This window comes from Haliaeetus albicilla, chromosome 17, assembly GCF_947461875.1.
Source record: "Haliaeetus albicilla chromosome 17, bHalAlb1.1, whole genome shotgun sequence".
NCBI lineage: Eukaryota > Metazoa > Chordata > Aves > Accipitriformes > Accipitridae > Haliaeetus > Haliaeetus albicilla.
Window position 1 is genome coordinate 23,157,028 of NC_091499.1, and position 6,774 is coordinate 23,163,801.

Below are 6,774 nucleotides of genomic sequence, written 5' to 3' on the forward strand. Positions count from 1 at the left end.
AGGGAGAACAAAACAAAACAAAACAAACCAATGTGAGGGGATCACAAATGACATTATATAGTCCTTGACATAAATGTCAAGAAGAACTCAATAGTTTTCTTCCAAATTTGGCCAGAGTACCACACAGCTCTCATTACATGATTGACTATTTTAGCATCCATCCTTTAGCTGGATACCACACTGAAATTTTGGCTCTTTGTCACAATGAGAGAAACCCAGTGGTAGTAAGTATGTTCCAATCAGTAAATATTAAAGAATGCATTTGTAACTAGCTATGCCAAAATATATTTGTAAAAAAGATCAAATTTTGGAGCATGAAAGCATGATTTACTGTGTTACAGCAAACCAGCTAAACAAAATCCCTGCTATTACTGAGGAAAAAAAAAAAATTCTTCCTATCTACAAATGAGCAGAAACACTGCTGCTGCTGTATTCCCAATTACCCTGTATGCCCTGTGGCCTGCCATGGATATGATCTCAATTGAGACTGTGTTGAGACTTCATAGTCACTTCTCCTACACAAGCAAAGAAGGGTTTTCCATGTTACTGCTGGTAGAAGTTTTACACTCAGGAGTCAGCACTATTCTCCATAATATGGTGTGAAAACCAAGAAATTATGTTTAACATAAATTGTAGGAGACACAGAATGATAAGACAGGAAAAAAAAACTTAACAAAGGATGGGAGTTCTGATTTCCAAACTATTTACACATGTATTCTGTGCACATATATTTTTAAATAAAGGGACCATGCTGTAGATAGTAATGAAAAACTATAGAGGGTTCTGCTGCCTCAGGGAACAAGAAAAAAAATTCTAGATAAAAAAGAAGATGCAGAAAAGCTTCCCCCATGTCCTAGATATAACATCTGTTATCTTGTGCCTTTTCATAAATGTTAAGGTACAAGTTAATTAAATGAGTCACATAATTGTTTTTTGAGGTGTTATTAAAAGAAAAAAAACCAAAAAGACATCATCAAGACATTGTCCCATCCAACATTTAACTGTAATGCTTTACAGGAATATTTCTCTAACAATCCACATTCTAGAACTGCCTGCAGAATACCTCATCCCAGAAGAGACAGAAGATACTCCTAGTTCACAGGTCTCAGCATGTTCCCTTTTGGAAGCATCTCCAATGAGCAGCATCTCCAGGTCTTGCACCCCAAGATCAGATATCGGTGGAGGAGAAGTGACCCCCAGCACGGGATCTTGTATTCAAGAGGCAGAAAGTCCCAGCTTCTAGCTCTGTAGCCAGTGGGAGCTTGTTTTCATGCAAAAATCTCTGCTGACTACAAATCACGGACAGCCTTAACTCTCAATAAGAGAAAAGGTTTCACTTTAGCTACTAGATGACTGACTAGGAGGGGGCTGGAGCGCATGCCCTGTGAGAGGCGGCTGAGGCAACGGTGTTGGTTCAGCCTCAAGAAGAGGTGGCTTTGGTGGGACCTAACAGCAGCCTTCCCATACCTATGGGAAGCAGCAGAGAAGAGAGAGCCAGGTTCTTCATAGAGATTGACAGAGGAGAACAAAAGGCAATGATCATAAAAAGAAACAGAGTACGTTCAAACTGTATATATAAAAAAAGAGAAAAAACACTTTTCACCAGGAGAGTAATCAAGCATTGCAACAGGTTGCCAATACAGCCTGCAAATCTCCATCCTTGGAGGTTTTCAAGACCCAATGTCCTAGTGCCTGAATTCAGTGTTCATCTTGCAGGAGGCTGCAATAGAAACTTCTAGATGTCCCTTCCAAACCAGCCGATGCTTACTTGAATTTCTGGTTTGCTCAAACACAACTGTTGTTTCTATGCACCTAATCTTTTGCGCTTTTACAGGTAACAAAATAGCATGCAAATAATTGTTTAAATGCTTACATGGCTAGAAGATAAGCAGGTTAGAGTAAAAGTGAATTAGGAAAGTAATATGAGAATAATGGAAATAAATGCAAGAGATGAAACAAAGGGAACAGTTTATTAGGAGAATTGGGAAAAACTTTTCTGCTAAGGATAAGAGGAAGGAAGCAGTACCTTTGGGTCCTGAGCAACACTTTCAGAAAATCAAAAAAGGAAAAAGAATAATGTGTAGTGGAAAGAGCAAGGTGAAAATTACATTAACAAATAAGCTAGTAGTCTAGCTAGCGGAAGTAATACACAAAAGCATAGCTATGATTTAATTGTGGGAATAGACTCAAACTAACATTATTTTTTAATGTTTTGGAGGAGGAAAACTGCTGATCGCAGTCATTTTAGGTGGGAAAGGGACAATACACTTGTATATCATCTTTAGTGCCCAGCAGTCACTAGGTCAAGTAACTGAAAGAAGAGGTAGACCCTTCCATTCCATCTAATATGTCTGATAAATAGCAAATGTCATAATTTATAACAGCCAGGAAGAACAAAGAAGTTTAGTTGCTATAGGAATCTAAAGTCTCAAGACTAATGAACAAACAACAAAAAAGGAAAACAGGTTTTAGAAGGAGTACATCCAGGAAAAAAATGATGGAGGGAAAAAAAATAATCAATTAATCAATTAATGACATAGACAACTAGTCAGCACAAAGTGCTTTGGACCAGATTTTCCCTCCTGTATTGGGTTTGTGTGGCAAGGTTTTGGTAGTGGGGGTGTTACAGGGGTGGCTTCTGTGAGAAGCTGCTGGAAGCTTCCCCCATGTCCGACAGAGCCAATGCCAGCCGGCTCCAAGATGGACACCCTGCCGGCCAAGGCCGAGCCCATCAGCGACGGTGGCAGCGCCTCTGGGAGAACAGATTTCAGAAGGGGGAAAAAACTGCCCACCAGCAATTACAGCCAGAGAGGGGAGTGAGAACATGTGAGAGCACCAGCCCTGCAGCCCCCCAGGTCAGTGCAGAAGGAGGGGAGGAGATGCTCCAGGTGCTGGAGCAGAGATTCCCCTGCAGCCCGTGGGGAAGACCACGGTGAGGCAGGCTGTCCCCCTGCAGCCCAGGGAGGTCCACGGGGGAGTAGATCTCCACCTGCAGCCTGGGGAGGACCCCACGCAGGAGCAGGTGGGTTCCCGAAGGAGGCTGTGACCCTGTGGGAAGCCCACGTTGGAGCAGGCTCCTGGCAGGACCTGTGGCCCCGTGGAGAGAGGAGCCCACGCTGGGGCAGGTTTTCTGGCAGGACTTGTGACCCCGTGGGGGACCCACGCTGGAGCAGTCTGTGCCTGAAGGACTGCAGCCCATGGAAGGGACCCACGCTGGAGCAGTTCATGAAGAACTGCAGCTCGTGGGAAGGACCCACGTTGGAGAAGCTTGTGGAGGACTGCAGCCCCTGGGAAGGACCCACGTTGGAGAAGTTCGTGGAGGACTGTCTCCTGTGGGAGGGACCCCACGCTGGAGCAGGGGAAGAGTGTGAGGAGTCCTCTCCCTGAGGAGGAAGGAGCGGCAGAGACAACGTGTGACGAACTGACCCCAACCCCCATTCCCCATCCCCCTGCGCTGCTGGGGGGGAAGCGTAGAGAAAATCTGGAGTAAAATTAAGCCCAGGAAGGAGGGAGGGGTGGGGGGAAAGTGGTTTTAGGCAGAATTATTCAGTATAAATGACTCCACTCACTGCATGTTCTCAGAGTCCCCTTGTGCATCTAAGCAAGGTGGGCCCTGGTTTCCAAGGTCAGAATCTTTCCCTAGTTTATAATATGATCCCAGATGAGCAAAAATATCTCTTTTCCTCCAGCTACTGTGACTGAGATGTGCAGTTTAATAATTTTTTTTCACATTGTATCAGAACACACTTTTTAATATCTTGTGCCTGAATCAGTCCCACATAGATGCAGCTGCTTTAGTGTTAGAGTTTGGATCCAACATGTGTTTTTGAAGCAAATTTCTCAGTCATCCCTTCTTCCTGTGCTTCTTCCAGTTCCACAATGTAAACCAATCTTGGAGCGCATGAACTTGATACATTTCTGATGAGAGGTAAATGGGTAGATGTGCTTCGGAGGTGTGTCTAGGGTACTCCCACTGCTACTTCAGTCTACTGGACCAGATTAGAGCTCATCTGAAAATAAAATTTAAAAAATTAAAAGAAAAGAAAGAAAACCCCCAAACCTCACACTAATAATAATAAAAAAAATCCCATATTGCATATAGTGTACCTATGAAGTACTCAGTAGCATTGGTTTCACTCTGTAGAATTGCTCCCGTTGATCTGTCCTACATGGTAACACGCATGTAGCAAATTTGTCCAGAATTAGGCATGCTTTAAAACTATTAAATTGCCATGTAATATATTAGAACTAAAAAGAAACTGAAGTCCTAGCCATAAAACTTAAATCAAAAAAAGAATAAAAGATTCTTAACTGTTTTACAATACTGGATTTAGCAACTGAACCATTGAAAAAGAAAGCAATTCTTGGGAGATCAAAAAGAACCAATCATCATAAATTACTAATTTGTGGAAAATCTAAGGACATGAGCTTATACATCAGACCACCTCCAGGAAATTATAGGAGCTGGTACAGTATTGTTTCAATGCATACCAATATATTATCAAGCATAATATGCAAAATGCAGAAAATCCCAGCGGTCATCAATTCTCATTTGTGTGTAATTACCTGTAAAATATCTAGATAAGTTTGAATCATTCAAGCCACTGGTGTTCTCCATGACCAGCCATTTCTAATAAACATACATGATCAGTAACAGTTCTGCTTTTTTAACAGTGAGCTTGTAGAATTATCTGCAGAGACAAAAGCAGTAATAGGAAGAGAATGAAGTATGCCCTGTGGGGTATTACTAGGCAGTACATTCATTAAGCAGTTCTTATGATGCCATAAATGCTTTAGTCATAAGAACCAAACATAAAATCCCAGACTTTCTAATACTCCAATAGGGACTACTTTGCTTTTTGTAATATACAGTTCTTCTTTTCAGAAAAACATACAAGTAGCTATTTCTTTACTAATGCAACTGATTTTTCTCTGGAACATGCTCAGAATATTACACGTTTATATATTTTATTATAGGTTTTTATACATTAGATTGGCATGATAAGACATCTAAATAATTCACCTAATTAAAGCTATGTTAAAAAATACCTCATGACATCATAAGCGAACAAAATTTTGAAAGGCATTATAAAATTGCAGTGCTGTAACAGTTTGGAACTGTTCTGCATATAGTGTTGTGTGAAATTAAACTGCTCCCGTATTTTACAAAGACAATACAAAAAATAGCTCAGCCTGCAAGAGTAAATGGGCAAACACAGCTGACTTACAAAGCAAGTAGACTCCTACCTTGTGTGAGCAACAGGTAAGTGGTGACTGAGGGGATAATGAATATAAGGAGTGCCCTGATCTACCTGTAAGAAAGAACATGTAATGGACCAAGTTTGCATAGATGATCTCAGCTAATACTCATTTGTTTTCCTAGTAAAGCTACAGTCTAGAAGAAACAGTTATGGATGCACTTAAACACACACTGTAGGCTCGGAATTGACCACTATTGATTGGGACATTTCCAATATTCCTTTAAGGTGCATATCCATATCTTACTCAGTTCCCGGTTAAAACAAAACAAACAAAAAGACTGACCAATTTAAATGGATGAGAAGCGTGTAGGCTTTGGAAACAGATGAAATAAAAATCAATATATAAAATATATTTTTTAAAAAATTATAAAATATAAACAATATCTACTCATCCTGAAGTTTAGTGTAGGGTTTTCCCAGCATACAACAGCCAAACATCCTGATCCTAACACTCACTTTAGAAGCTTGATAGGACCCAAATAACCTAAGTAACCAAGATTTCAGTTCCCAGATTACAGCTGATTGCTCATTAATTACTAGTGAAAACAAACATCTCTAACCTATCTAAGGCCTCATCTCTATACAGCTTTTGGAATCAGTGCAGAAAATCTACAAGCCCTGGACCTCCACATGTGTTCCTGGTTCATATAAGATGATGTAAACCCAAACTCTAGTTAGTTGAGTACTTACAATTCAGATGGGAACAAAGTTTAAATCAGATAACAAATGGCAAGATTCTTAGCATCATTAATCCTAAACCACAATGATAGGTTCACCAGAAGTTTTCCCTCCAGATCTATAAAATACACCATTTTGCGTCAATTATTAGTTTAGTGGAGTGCTTAGGTTACCACTAAAGCTGAAACAGCATTCAGCTGTATCCAGAAAGGAACCGCTACCTAAGCCAATTTTTCACAGAAGGCATATTCCTTCCCCCGCTGTGTAGAATAAACACTAGCTGGCTGTTTCTGGGTTCTTTGTAACTTTTCTCTCTGCCTTCCTGGCTAGCCCCAGCTCCCATTGCCTTGGATTTTAAGTGCCCTACAGCAGTACCTCCACTGTAATTTCAAAAGAAAGTTAAGAATATATCCAAATACTACCTGTTCTTGAACATGTAAGGTATCCTTTGGCTGAATTGTCTTGCTGTGTGAAATCTTGTGTACAGACTTACAGAGCATTAGCAAGGATAGTTCTTTGTCCCATTGTGAAGAATGGCAAAGATGCAATGTAAAGCATGTTTACCACAGTTGCACATATTTTGACCACCTGGAACAAAACTTCAGTGCACTGCTAATCACAAGCAAATTCAACAGCAAATTGCTATGTTCAGGTTAGACACATGTATCACAGATGAGTACAGCAATGAAACCAAATTAAATAAAAGCTTTTCAAGCCCATGAGAATGACTCCAAGCACAGAATTATGCTTCAGCAAAATGGTGAGGCTAAGACTATCGTATTCCGTGATCATTAACAAACAGGTAAGGGAAACGAAGGGTTTCATTAAGAATCTT

At 40.5% G+C, this 6,774-nt stretch overlaps 1 long non-coding RNA gene across 1 annotated transcript; it reads right to left on the reverse strand.

Annotated features, from left to right (window-relative positions):
• Window positions 1-2,822: 2,822 nt before the first annotated feature.
• LOC138689620 (uncharacterized) lies at window positions 2,823-6,449 on the reverse strand. Its single transcript, XR_011328541.1, has 4 exons — window positions 6,362-6,449; window positions 5,248-5,312; window positions 4,567-4,691; window positions 2,823-4,010 (listed from the first exon to the last, which is right to left on the reverse strand). It is a non-coding gene; the product is annotated as an uncharacterized lncRNA (long non-coding RNA).
• Between the last annotated feature and the right edge of the window lie 325 nt (window positions 6,450-6,774).